Below are 12905 nucleotides of genomic sequence, written 5' to 3'. Positions count from 1 at the left end.
CCCAATGCCCCTTCCTTCCCCAACACTAGGTAGAGACTGACAACTCATAGTCCAGGTCAAGACAATGAGGGGCCAACCCTCCAGTCTGGGCTCTCTTGGCCCTCCTCCCGGCAGGACTTCAAGAGGACCTTGTCCTTGAGTGTTAGTAGACACCAAGGTTCGAGGCTTGACTGTGGGGCAGCAAGAGTGGGGGCATCCAGCTCGGCCTCATCTGTGTGCACAGAGCAGCCTGAGCAGTGAAACAGAAGGGTCCCGGGGGTGGGCCATGGTTTTCTGAGGGCTTGTCCCCAACGAGATCCTGCTCATCCCCAACCCAGTCCACCTCTCAAAGCCAGAAATGTGGGAAGACAAACTACCCGATTTGAACACAGCTGTCCTTGCTCCCCAGCCTCACAGGAGTCTCATGCAGGTCACCCACCCCCCAGTTCTCCCAGGCTCCAGGGCAGTTAGAGGTAGACACCCCCTCCTGGCAGCCAGCTGCTGCCCAGGCCCCTCAGACGCTGCCAGGAGTGCTGGCCTCTAACCCAGGGAGACAGCCTACTCCCCAACCCACAGAAGGAGGAACCAAGAGATGGAGTGTGGGGGGATGGTCTTGAGCTGCACTTAGGAGAGACCAGAGAGGAACGTGACTATCTCAGGAAGCTGAGGAGCCAACTATCTTCTTATGAGATGCCCAGTGGGGGCCTGCTGAGGGCAAGAGTCTAGCTGACCTCTGACTTCTGCTGAGTAATACTGAACTTAGAGGCTAGGGATAGAGAGAAGGAGGCAGGGAAACAGAGAAAGAGGGAGAGGCAGACAGAAGGGAGGGACAGGACATGTGGGCCTGTGTTCAGCACTGCAAGGACAGAAGGTCACTGACCTAACATACCCTGGCTGTCACACAGCCAAGCAGCCTCTGGCCTGAAAGTGGGTGGGATGGACTGTGCCTTTCCCACAGTCTTGGATTCTGCTGACATTTGTCAGCTGCAGAAGCAGGGCTGAGACCAAATGCTAACACATGAGTACTTCAGGCACCCCAAAAGCACCTCTGGAAAAGGTTCCCACCAAGGCACCCAAGGACCTACCCCACAGTGTCTGGCCCAGGAACTGCCTCCCCCAAGAAAACTATCCAGCCACCAGCTCTCGCCTTGGCAATGGTCCTCAGAGTAGAGGGGACCTGACAGTCCTTCCGTCCCACATCTTGGTTCACCCTTCACCATGAAGTGCATTCTGGCCTCTCTGGTGCCTGGAAGGCTGGTGAGGATGTTTGAAGGGTCCAGGCAGCCACCAGGAAGAGGGACCTCTGGATCTGGCCCTTCGGAGGCTAAGTGCCCCCAGCGAGGCCCACAGCAGCCTGTGCCTCGCTGTTCCACTAAGTGCTGAAGGCAGACAGAGCCAGGAATTCAGGGAGGGTGCTTTTTCCTTCCACGAAGATGAAAGGCATGTTTGAGAGCCGTGCCCCCTTCTGTCCATCATCCGTGGTCAGGGAAGGCCACGTTTTGGGCTTTGAGGGCTTGGCTGGGGATATGCAGGACCCGTGCCCTCAGCCCTCAGGTGACTGTGTCACCCCCAGGACCCTTCTGTTTCACTGTGCTCAGGCTGCTCTGTGCACACCTGGTTGGGGTTGGGGTTGGGATGGACGCCCCCGCTCTTGCTGCCCTTCAGCCAAGCCCCTGACCTCAGTGCCCACTGATACCCAAAGGCAAGTTCACTTCAAGAGCTCTTAGCTTCTTCCCCCAAGGCCCAGGAGCCCTCAGCCAGGATCAGGGCAGAAACAAAGAAGGGATACCTTCTTTGTAAGCTAAGGTGGGGTACCCAGAGCCATTGGGAGCAGGGTCCACTTGGGAGGTGCAGCCCACTGAGCACCCAGTCCCACAGCCCTCCCCACCCCACTATGTCCTGGGCTAAAGCCCACCCCCCACCATGACCTCAGGGTGGCAGAGTCACCCCCTGCTTGGCTTTGGCCAGTGGATGTGAGCAGATGAGGGGGGTGTGGAGCTGAAATGTATCTTGAGGCGGAACTTGCTTTGTCCACTCCAGTGAGAGACTCTAAAGGTGACCTGGTGGCTGCTGATCCAAGGAGGACGAGAACCTTGAGAGGAGGGAACCCCTGCAGCCCAGAGCCCCCACCTGGACAGGCCAATCCCCTAGCCACCCACTGGCCCATGGGTGGGGAAGCATGCTTTCTTCTGACAGTTACTGCGTTTGGACTGTCTGTGACACGGCGTTGTTGTGACAACAGCCGGCTGTGTCGTGGGGAAGAAGTAGAGACCAACCAATCCATAAAAGTTTTGAGAATTTCACTGAGCCGTTCCCCTGGGTACAGCAATAATGCGGAACGAACAGCTTTGCACAGTTGGACCTTTTACATCTGGGTAGCTATTATTTTTAAATTATATAATCTATCAGCCTTATAGGTCTTTTAATTACTTTTTAAATTTGGAAATAATTGTAGATCCATATGGAGTTGTAATAAACGCCACAGAGGAAACCATGTACCCTTCGCCCAGTTTTCCCAAATTGACTTCTTGCAAAGGTACTCAGCTGGGACGTCATCAGCCTTGAATCTAAAGGGAAAGGGAAAACCTGCTGAGAAGGAAATGAACCTATAGTAGTCCCCTCTGAACTTGAGCGATGGGTGTGGGTCAGCCCTTCGGTGCAGCCCACCAGGCTTCTCTGACGGCGTGTTCCTGCCTTTAGCAGGTCAGCTGGTTGGGTGGCCTTCCTCCGGGAGGGCCCTTGGGTCTCCTCAGCATTGGCCTGGCACCCCCCACAAGGCGGGCTCAGGCCAGCAGCCACAGGCTGGGTGCTGGTTCTAGCCAGCAGTTGGGAGGTGCTGCTGTGTGGGGCTGACACAGTGATCAGACTTCTCATCTTGGGCCTGGCTCCTCCAACTCATGGTGGCCCTACCCTTGAGGGTCATTAAGGCTCCTCCTTCCAAATCCCCTAGTGCCCAGCATGGCCTGCCTCATGGAGTGACCTGGGACCAAGGTCAGGAGCTCAGGGTGGACAACCTTTATGCAGAGACACAAAACCTGTGAGGGACACACCAGCGACCACAGAGAAAAGTGTGCAAGTGACAGGCTGAAAAGCGCAGCCCGGGAAAAGGCGTGATCTGGTGTTAACACCAGAGAAAGTGGCGTTCAAGGTAAAGAGTGAAGTGGGTGCGGAGTGCACGTTACCCGGATGAAACACGTCCACACGCATGGGGATGCGGGAGTGAAGTCTGTGGGACCAGGGGAGAGCGCAGCCGCACCCAGCCACCGAGAACCTGGGCTCCGGGGCACACATAGATCTCAGAGGAAGTGCAACATGAGGGCGTAAAAACCAAATTCTATTGGTGACTTTATTTTTTCATATAAAATGCAGTACGCATACAGAGAATACACACTTTTTTCCAAAGTCTCATGAAAAAGTTTAAAAGCCCCCAAACCAAGCTGCAAATCAAAGCTCAATTTCAGAAAAATTAAAAATTGGGGCAGAGTGGTAGGGGGAAATGCAGGCAACTGTAATTGAACTACAATAAAGTAAAATAAAAATAAAAATTTGGTTAGGCCACATTTTCTGAACTTAACTTTATAAAAGAAAATATTAACGAGACAAAAAGATACAGTAAAGCTTAACTTGTTGAAATTTTTCAGTTATTTTTGGAAATGAGTCCTGAGTCAAAGAGGAAGTGGAAACTGACCTGGTTTTGGAGGAGAATTCATTGCACAGTGATGTTTATATTATTTCCTAGTTTTATTTCTCAAATTAAAAAAACATAGCAGTTAACTCAGAAACTGGAACAGAAAAAGATCAAAGTCAATAAGAGAAAATAAAAAAGGATGAAATGACAAGAAAAGCAGAAAGTGGAAAGCAAATAAACTTGATCTTTTTAAACCAAAAGATAGTTCCTTTAAAAAAATAAAAGCTTCCTCTTCCTAAAACTGTTGTTACAAAATGGACCGGTGTGTGTGGGGTTGGGGGGCAGACAAGATACTATTGCCAAATGAACCCCCTCTTCTCCCTTGGTCCCCTGGTACTAGGTTAGCCTTGCCCATGGCCAGGGAATTCCAGCTCTCAATGTCAGAGATTGGTGAAAAGGAAAGGAATTATTTATTCAAGTTATACAGACTTAAGAGTAATGACTTAATGTCTTCATTAAAATCCCAAAGTCCCTTAAAATACCCACAAACACACAGTCCTTCCCCACTCTGCCCACGCTGGCCAGTCAGGGATACTGTATCTCAGGAAAGGAAACAGAGGTCCGTGGCTCAGGCAGCCCCTCGGTTCCCAGCCATCCGTGCTCAGCTGGCAGGCCTCCCATGGTTCCCAGCACCATCAGCTGCATCACGGGCATCTCCAGTTCTTAATCCAAACAGGGCACCTTCTCCTGCCCACCAGCAAGAGTCCTCCCACCCCTTTCCTTCCCACAGCATCTCTCCTGCATTCTTCCAAACTGCTGAGAGGGAGCTCTGCATGGCTGCTGCATCTTGCTTTCTGGCTTCCTAAGCTTCATGGCAAGGGGAGCCCCCAAGCCATATGGTTCTCCCCTTACTCTGAGACCATGTGGTCCCCTCTAGTGTGGCTGCCGCGCCTGGGTTTAAATCCCAGCACCAACCTTCCTCTGCAGCCCCATTTCTGATTCTTCCCGCAGTCGGCTACACCGGCCAGCATTCCCGTATTTTCCCAGCGTTTCTGGGCTGCCGTAATAAGTCCGGGCAGGCGAGGGCCTGTGGCGAGGAGCAAATCATCTCCAAGGTCTCACTGAGGCAATGTAACCAATGTAACCAGAGAGTTGCCTCCCAGTTAAATGGCTACAGCTGTTTAACATACCCACAAAACCAGTTCAAAATTATAGCCATGTTAAATGGCCATGCCTGAGGTCAGTTGCAAAACTGTTGCTATGCAAAACAATTCTCAATGGCCCTGCTCCATGTGTCCCATCACCCAGTTCAGACTTGTGGGGGTGAGGACACCCTTTTTTTAATATTGCCTGGACACCCTGAGTTCTGGACCCCCTTACAAATCCCTATTTGGGGGCCTCCTTTCCGCACACTATTACACTGTCCTGAGGTGGCCTCTGAAGATGGTTTGCTATTCACTTGACCCAGAAAACCCCACAAAATCATGCAAATCAAGAGTCCAATCTACGTGTTCACTTTAAGAACACTCATGAAACTGCTTAGGCCATCAAGGGTATGCATATTCGAAAAGCCAACAAGTAAAGCCACCAAGTGTCTGAAAGATGTCACTTTAAAGAAGCAGCATGTCCCATTCCATCGATACAATGGTGGAGTTGGTAGGTGTGCCCAGGCCAAACAGAGGTGCTGGACACGGGGTCGGTGGCCCAAAAAGAGTGCCGAATTTTTGCTGCACATGCTTAAAAATCTAGAGAGTAATGCTAAACTTAAGGGTTTAAATGTAGGTTCTCTGGCTATTGAGCACATCCAGGTGAGCAAAGCGCCCAAGATGCAGCACAGAACTTACAGAGCTCCTGGGAGCGTCTGCCTGCACATGAGCTCTGCTCGCCACACTGAGATGACCCTGCTGAAAAAGAGCAGGTCATCCCTAAACCAGCTGAGGAAGCTGCACAGGAGAGAAAGACATCCCAGAAGAAACCAAAGAAACAAAACTCATGGCCTGGGAGCAAATTCAGCATGAAATACATATGAATAAAGTAAAAAAAAAAAAAGAACATGGCATAGGGAATGCTCTGGGCAACTAGACCAAGAATTACAGTAACACGAATGTCACAGGACAGAGGAAGGACTGCCGTGTGGAATCAGCTAGGAAACAACAGCCCCCTACCCCGCCCCCCGCCCACGCTGAGAAAAGCACTAGTAGTGCCTGGCACCTGCACACAGGACAGGCTCCAGGACAGAAGACAGGCGCCCAGGACCGCCTGAGGCTGCCCCAGGGCTCCAGGCTGCTCCACCCCCACCCTTCACCCTCAGAGCCTCCTGCTCAGCCCTGGGCTATGAAAGCTCAGACCTCAGTTGTAAGAGGTCAGGGCTGTCCCATCTGCCTCCTCAATGAGCTCTACTCCAGAGCCCAGGAGGGTCTTTTTTTTTTTTTGAAACTTGGCGAATAAATTCAAATTTATTCTCAAACTGAGTAAGGTAAAGTAGCCCAGAACATTCCGACAAGAACCTACCCTTCATGCCTCACTTCCACAAGGCACTAGCAGGAACAACCAGTGAGGACCACTGGCTGTCACTGCCGGGGCCAGAGAGCCAGGCCAGCCCTGCCTGCCCTGTGGGGCACAAAGTGTCTCAGGGTAGTGGGAGGCATGCTTCCCCAGGGGGAGCCCCAAACCAGGGAAAGGATTCTACCCAAGGGGAGACACTGCCCTTGGCCAGGCAGACAGGCAGGGACCTCTGAGAACATTGACAGAATGTGGGGGAACTCCAGAACCAGGAGGACAGGGAGGTGGGGACTGGAGGGCCTGTGTTATGCACGGACCACTCGTTGCCATTTCCGGAATGTTTCAGTGAATCAACCTGGGGTTGGAGAGAGATCCCACAGTGCAGCAGGGATGCAAGGGGCTTTGGCCTTTTAGGGTGGCCCCTGGGCCAGAGGGTGGGGTCTTCGTGGGAGAAGACAAGTTGTGTGGCCATTAGTGTGCCCCTGCCCAGAGCACACTTAACTCTCCCTGAGAGCACACACACACACACACACACACACACACATCTCAAGGCTCCAGGACACTGTGTCAAATGTGACTGGACCCTTGTCACTTCACCACTTCGCCACTCTACCCCTTCTGGGCCATGGGGGACCCAGGCAGCAGCCTCTTCCCATGCCCCATGGCCTCTCCCTGGGCCCCAGCCTCTTGTTCTTTTAGGACTTCCTGGCTCACTACCTTCTTCCAAGCATTTTCACAAGCTGAGGCTGGACTCCCAGGAGATGAGGGAGGGAGATGGGGAGGGGAGCTCCATGCTCTCAGCCTGTCCCAGGACTTCACCCACTTATAGCAAGCAGTGCAGGCTCACAACACATCAATTTACTGAGGTGCAATTCACATGCAATAAATTGCACCCATGTGAGTATGCGGTTTGATGCTTTCTGAGGACATACGTTTCACCTCTACATGTGTCCGCACACAGACCACTTCCATCTTCCGAGAGCCCAGCCCCTTCCCACCCACCCACCCCGAGCCCCGGCACGGAGCTGCCTCCTGGACAGTTCTACCAGCAGGGGGACTCAGCAGTGTTTCTGGGACGCGGCCAGCAGTTCTTCCCTTGTGGTTCTGAGTGGTCTTCATTATGTGATCTACCCTCCATTCCTTGATGGACATTTGGGCTGTTGCCAGTTTTAGTGATTACAAATGAGAATGCTACGCACACCTACGCACAGGTTTTTGTGTGAACGTAAGTTCTCACTTCTTGAGTAGATGCCTGGAGTGGACTGTGAGGTCTCATTGTAGATGCATGTTTCACTTTGGAAGAAGCTGCCCAAATGTTTTCCAAGGCAATTGTCCCATTGCACATCCCACATCCCACATCGTCACCAACAATTAGTACTGTCAACTTTTTAAGTGTTAGCCTTTCTAATGGGGGTGACGTGCTCTCTCCTCGATGACAAATGATTACGATACTGAGCTTTTTTTCACGTGCTTAGTCATTTGTATGTCTTTATTGTGAGTCTGTTTGAACATTTTGCATAATTTAAATACTGGGTAGTGACTTGTAAATGTTATTTATGTATTCTGGATATGAGTCCTATATTAGATGCATGGAATATGAATATTTTCTCTTAGCTGTGGCTTGTCTTGTTTGCTTAGTGGTATCCTTTGAAGAGCAGAAGGATTTGATTTTGATGAAGTGCAGGCTATCCATTTTTCCTCTCCTTGCTTGCTGTATCCCGAGAAATATTTGCCCACCCTAGGTGCAGCAACCTGTTGGTTCATGGTCAAGCAGCTGAGCCACACCAGCCAAGGTTTCATATAAATTTTGAATCAGCTTCTCAGTTTCTACAAAATAAAAAGGCTGTTGAGATTGTGATTGGATTGCATTGAATCTACATATAGGTCAATTTGGGGAGAATTTTCACCCTAAAAATGAGACTTTTGCTCTATGAACATGGCATATCTCCCTGTTTCTTTAGCTGACCTTTAATTTCTTTCAGCAATATTTTGTGGTTTTCAGTGTAAATAACACACACATCCTTCATTAAATTCTTAGAGATCTTATCATTTTAATGTTACTGTAAATGGTATTTTAAACTTTTTATTTGCCAATTACTTGTTCCTACTATTAGAAACACTGTTGAGCCCTGGCTGGTGTAGCTCAGTGGATTGAGCACGGGCCTGCGAATCAGAGGATTGCAGTTCGATTCCAAGTCAGGGCACATGCCTGGGTTGCAGGCCAGTTCCTGGCAGGGGAACCATACATTGATATTTCTCTCCCTCTCTCCTTCCTTTCCCCTCTAAAAAATAAATAAAATAAAATATTTTTAAAAAACTTTAATAAATAAATAAATAAATAAGAAACACTGTTGATTTCTGTATATGAACTTTGTATAGTGTAACCTTGCTAAATTCACTTATTAATTCAGTTATTTTTGATAGATATTTTTAGTATTTCCTGCACTAACAGTCATGCCATCTATGATAGAGACTCATGTCTTCCTTTCTTTCCTATTGTTATGCCTTCTATTTCTTTTTCTTGCCTTATAGCATTGGCTCTCACAAAGCCAACATCCTTACCCTATTCCCAACCTAAGAGGCAATGCCTCTAGTCTTTTGCCACTAAGGGTAATGTTATGTATATGTTTCTTTTTAAATAGTTTGTTTGTAGCCAGCATCCACTGCCAGTGACTTGGGAGCTGGATAAAAACCCTCTCTCGCCCCCAGGGACTTCACATAGCCAGAATGTCACTGCATGTGGGGACAAAGGCTAGGATGCCAACACTTCTGCAGGGTGGGGAGTGCTCTTATTTCTCTGTTCTGGAAATGAAAACCAGGCAGGTCAGGCTTCAGAAATGGGCAAATAGAAACTCCATTCCTAGGGGCCTTTTTCTGCTGGTTATTTGAACGTCTTTTAAACATTTTTCTATTGTTATTCGGTAGTAGTAGTATTATTGTTTTAAATAGCTTCATTGTGATTCCAAAGAAATTTAAATGACATTTTTCTCTCGTTAGGTGGGCTATTCAACCATCGGTTTGTAACTGTGGCCTCTTGGGAGACTTGGGGAAGGGGCCTAGGGTCCACCCAGGTCCATGCTGCTGCTGGGACAGGGGTGTTGATAGAGGCTGGTGTTTGCCAGGAGGGAAGGGGACAGGGGACAGACACTATAAGCATGCTGTAGTCAGGGCTCTGCTCTGGGTCAGGGAAGGGAGCAGAGGCAGGGGACAGGCCAAGGTGGGAGGTCGGGCCTTGAGCTGAAGGTCCTGCTTATATGCCAGGGGGAGAGGGCCAAGGATGACACTGAGCTCATGGGCTCGCTTGCTGAGAGGATCAATGACTGGCTCAGGAGCTTCAGGTTGGGGTGAGAAGGCTGATGGGACACTTGTTCAACCTCATGAACTTCCCTTGTACCTCCCAGGTTTCTCCTGAGGATTCCCCTGGGCCTGTTGTTGCCAGTTGAAATGGGGACCTTCCACGAAGTTGCAAGAAAAGCATTTTCAGGACCCACATATGGGAGGATGAGATGTAGTGGTAAGATTTATTGGACCAGAAATAAAAGACTGCTCCCAGGTGACTGGTGTTTCATCTCATCTGTCCCCGCTGTGAAAGAAGTCAGGCCTTATCTTCATCAAGCCCCAAAGAATGACTCAGCGGAAATGCTGTGCCATTGGCTCAGTCCATGCCAAAGTTCAGTCCAGTTCAGCCCATCCCCATGCGGCCAGCTTCGTCTCCATTCCTGGCTGTGCTCCAGCCGGCGCTGTGCAGCTGTACCCAGGCCCGTGCTTAGGGCCCACGCTTGGGGCCATGTGGCTGCTAGGCCCATGTGTTACCACCCTTCAAGGCCTGACGGGTTCATGGTATTTGTGCAGATGGGAAAACATTCACAGAGCCATTGGGATGTCTGGTGTGCCTTTATTCATGCGTGGGCAAGCCACACACGCTGCAAGCTGTGTGTCTATCCACATGTCTTATGTCGTGGCCCCTGCTCCCCAGTGTGGCACCCATGGTGGCACCTGTTCTCTTTCATGTCTCTCATCATCATCACCCCCAGCAGGGAGTCCCTACCTGTTTAAGCACTAGAGGGGAACAAGGCTGGCAAGATGCCAGAAATTATATAACAACATAATTCTGCTCATGTTATGGGAACAGTTTATTAGACCCAGTCTCAAGGCTATGAGAACACTGGTTATCAGGCTCCTCCAAGGCTGTGGGAACACTGCTTCCCTTAGTTACCCAGACACCTGGGTGAGGAAGCCAGACTGCCTCCACTTAGCCCACAGCCCGCATGGCTGGTATGAAGAGAGAACATGGGAGCACGCGAGCACAAGAGCACACCAACAAACAAGCAAACGAATGCGTGTTACTGAGAGGCCTTTGCTAAGCTTTGATCTTGTTATCTTGGGCTTTCAAACAACAATCTCTCCCAATCCTTCTCAGGCTTGTGCTAGGCCCTTCCTCTAACCAATCATTTCCTAGATCTTCTGGGGTTCTGTGTCCCTTATCCAATCCGATCCTTCTCCCAGGTTAGACACCTCCCCTTTATGGTCACCATCATGGCTCCTACTGCCCATGCCTCAAAGTGGGAGGACCTCCCTCTGTGCTATCTTGGCTTCTTGTGGGCGTGTTCCCAGCAGAGGAATTCCCCCCTCTCCTCCCACCCAGTAATCCCAGTACTGGAGAGCTGGCTGGTTTCTGGGGAGATCCTGCCTCCCTGCGTGGTGGGAGGGGATGGAGGGGTGTCAGTCCCCTTTATGGGGCAATGCTGCTATCCCCTGAAGTGTACGAAGCTGTGGCTTCCCACCTAATTAAGCTTAGCCAGTTTTGCTTTCTTCTCTTCTGCTCATCTCGAGCTGCCTGTGCTAACATTTTCCCCCTGAAGAGACTTGGGCCCTTACCCTTCTAAGGGTAAATGGATGAAGGTTTCATCTTCTGTAGCTTCTTCCTGCTGTCAAGAGGTACAGGCTTGCCCATCCCCAGATCCTTGCTGCCAAAGGAAGAAGGGCATCAAAAGAGGAGGGAGTCTTCACACGAGACAGAGTGGTGGCGCAAGGTCCAGGTCGGCCTGGCACCGTTCCTGGGAGGTGGCCCGCACGACGTCCAGAGGATGGCACTGCTGGACAAGCTGGTGTCTTTGCGTTCTAGAGGTGACAAGGAGATTAACAAGGCATAGTCCAAAATGAGGAGAATTATACAACTAAAATTCTGATGAGAGGGAAGAAGCAGGTGACAGAGAGAGGGACTAACTTTACAGTGTCCCAGACAGGGTGGGCAGTCACATCCCGGGCCCATGGCTTCCTTGAAAAAGGTCGGTCTTTGCCTTTGTGGATGAGAAAGAGGCCATATATATAAACCTGATAAGCTCGGGGAGGCCTCTATGGCAGCCTTGCAAACGCAGTGACCTGAAGCTACCACATAGGATTGAGGCAGGATAGTAAATAGCTGGGAAAATTCCTTGGCAAGTGGAATGAGAAAACAGACAGGCAACTGAACAAACTGGCTGAGTGTAGTATAGCCAGATACAGAAAGTCACCGGGGCAGAAGGCCCATGGGCCTAGCAACAGGCAAGACTGGCGCCAGACCTCCCCCTCAGGGTGGCCTTTCGTCGCCGGCAGATGCTGGTCATGCAGTTTGGACCCCTCTGATCTTTCCTCCCTGCAGATAACATCTAGTTCTCATCTAGCCGTATTTCAGTTCCACCCCCAGAGAGGCAGTGAAACCAGGCAAAGTCAGGACCAGCTGTAATGACTAATGACCCCTGTCCGGGCACTGACCAATCAGTGGAGACCACAACCCTGAAAGGACACACCTGGAAAAGTTAATTGACTATTCTATTGAAATCCTTCCCTAAGAACTCCCTTAAAACCCCAGGCTTGAAAATGCTCAAGATGAAGAACCCAGCACGCACTCCCCGTCCTGGGAGCACGTCCCCACCTTTCCCCTCCCTCTTTTCTTCCCCCACAGGCCAGCATCTCCAAAACTCTAAGGGACCCCAGGTAGCAATGGGTGGAGGCAACTCATCCCGGGCTAAAGCCCTGAACCTGACCCAAAGCCCCCCTTTCTCTGGCTCTCCAGTGAGCTGACAGTAACCCCACCATGGCTCACTTCTTTGCCACAGCGTTTCTAGAGCCAAAGCAGCCCCACCTAGTCTTTCTCCTGTCGCTTCTTCTGTCCTAGGCCCTTTCCTGTTTCACTGTCCCCAGCTTTAACAGACACCCTCTCAAAATCACCAGGCCTCATGCTGTGATATACTTGCTGCATGATCTCAAGAACCTACACAGCATGGGCCAGCCCAAGGCAGACCCCGCTCTGGGCCCGGGCCCGGTCCGGTGACAGGGTGGTCTGACATGAGCACTTCCTAACCAAAAGCGAATCCTGACGAGGAGTCATGTCCTGGGCTGGTATCGTCCTTGACAAAGGTCAGTCTTTACCATAACCAAGCCTGTCTATTGTCTTTTTGCCACTACAATAACATACCTTTGGAATGTCAGAGTGATCCCCTTTTTCCAGACCCCTGATGGCATGATCTCCCAGACACGGTCTCTATGTGCTGTGTATGTTCATTGTTAACTGACCTATACTCACCAATGGAAAAGAAGTATGCATCAATCTGCTTTACTTTGTATCCAAACTTAGCGATTTCCCTGCTTGCTTTCTCCTACATCCCTAATCACCAGTGAACTTGGTGTGGCCCACCTTACACCTTCCCCTTCGATTCCAATGTATAAAATAGGTGTTAAATATTTCATTTTCCAGAGCATTTTCTCAATTCATTGAGATTTTTGCTTCTTGGCCATTGTTAGTTTGGCTCAAATA

The 12905-nt window shown here is 50.3% G+C and overlaps 1 pseudogene; it reads left to right on the top strand.

The window, feature by feature from the left end:
- The first annotated feature begins 5111 nt into the window (after positions 1-5111).
- Positions 5112-5636, top strand: LOC119000070 (60S ribosomal protein L17-like; annotated as a pseudogene).
- Positions 5637-12905: the final 7269 nt, after the last annotated feature.

The sequence above is a fragment of the Sturnira hondurensis genome, unplaced genomic scaffold (genome assembly GCF_014824575.4).
Source record: "Sturnira hondurensis isolate 20B ecotype Veracruz unplaced genomic scaffold, ASM1482457v3 Scaffold0015596, whole genome shotgun sequence".
NCBI lineage: Eukaryota > Metazoa > Chordata > Mammalia > Chiroptera > Phyllostomidae > Sturnira > Sturnira hondurensis.
Note: the sequence above shows the minus strand (reverse complement) of the source record. Positions and strands in the feature narration are given on the sequence as shown.